The sequence below is a fragment of the Acyrthosiphon pisum genome, chromosome A3, assembly GCF_005508785.2.
Source record: "Acyrthosiphon pisum isolate AL4f chromosome A3, pea_aphid_22Mar2018_4r6ur, whole genome shotgun sequence".
NCBI lineage: Eukaryota > Metazoa > Arthropoda > Insecta > Hemiptera > Aphididae > Acyrthosiphon > Acyrthosiphon pisum.
Window position 1 is genome coordinate 21,497,878 of NC_042496.1, and position 1,678 is coordinate 21,499,555.

Sequence of the window (1,678 nt, forward strand, 5' to 3'; positions counted from 1 at the left end):
TTTTATCGTGTATAGAAAATTCTAATATAAACATTCAGTGAAATTTTCAAGTATTTACAGTCATTCGTTTTTTAATTACAATAAAATAAGAAAATCGTTACGTAAGAAATTGAGTGAATATCAAATGTTGTAAAAATATTAATTTCAAACGCTCATAAAAATTTAATTTGAGTTTCTTATAGACATTTTTTTTTTCGATAAAGGTAGATTAACCTATAAGGAATCTTTTATTACAATTTAAAATCTTATTTCTAAAAAGAAAAATTTTTACGAATTATAAATTCAACATAATTAGGTAATTTTCGTGATTTTTCCATATTTTGTCAATTTTTGAACTTTAAATGCTAATAAAAAAAACTGTGACTAAGGATTTTTAATATTTTTCAAATGTCATTGTAACAATATAGTAGGAGCCTTGTATTAAATTTTTAAGTATTTTTACTCAACAAATAAAGTTTTATTAACATTCATAGAAAAAAAAACTGATTAAATTGGAAACTGAAATTGTCCGTAAACAGCTCAAAACAAATCAAAATATTTTGAAAATTTTGTCATGTATAGAAAATGGAAATATAAACAACCAGTGAAAATTTCATGTATCTACAGTCATTCGTTTTAAAGTTACACCAAAAACCAAAATCAATTTTCTCGAAAACAGATTTTGCGTAAAAATTCCCGTTTTTCCTTAATTTTTCTTTTGTTTTTCACGGCGCTTTTGAAAACTATTGGAAAAATGTTACTTTTGACCCCCCAATGTACCAACTAGATTCACTTTCCTATCAGAAAAGGTACTGTTGAAGAAAATCCAAGCACTTTTACTGTCCTAAAAGGTGATGACAGACACAAAAAAAAATAAATGAATAAAAAAAACACACATCATTGTAAAATCAATACATTCATCGTTCCACTCAGAATCTTAAATAAAACGTATCATTAATGTATTTATGTATTCGTCTCGCGATGTAGTCGTAGCCATAGAGCTCGATGTAGAGACTAGAGAAGATAAGGTAATACCACCACGATTATAAAGAACTTTCAACTTTATAATCGTGTATACCAAGGTTAGGTTGTTTAATTAATACGTATGCAATGGGTTGATTTGCAAACTAGTTATATTCTATTATTAAGATATTCGATATTTAGACATGAGCTTGACATAGAAATGATATTTTTACCGATTTTCACTAAAAAATCATGATTATTCTATATGCCTACTTTGTAGAATAATTATGAAATTGCTTGTATATTACCATCACAAGCGTGCAAATATAGGTATTTCTGTATTAAACAACAGGTAGGTACCTATGTTTCTATAATATTACATGGTTTTAAAGAATTTTACTAAAATATTGTGTTGTTTCCATATTCTTTATTGAAATGATGATATTTTTACTTATTTTAGCGAGATTTCTGTATTTACACACAGACAGCTATGTTTTTATCAAAATTACTACATTTTAACGTATATTCACATTAATGTGTATAGTTTTAGGTCTCAACATAAATTCTACCTACATATTAAACGAAAAATAAGTAAATGATATATGAATAGGTACTAAATTGCATTGTTGTATATTGGATATCAAACATCAATGTCTCAGTATGCACAGCGACGTTGTGATATATTTCACGTATCTACTGTATAAATATATAATAATTGATATATGTTTAAGAATTT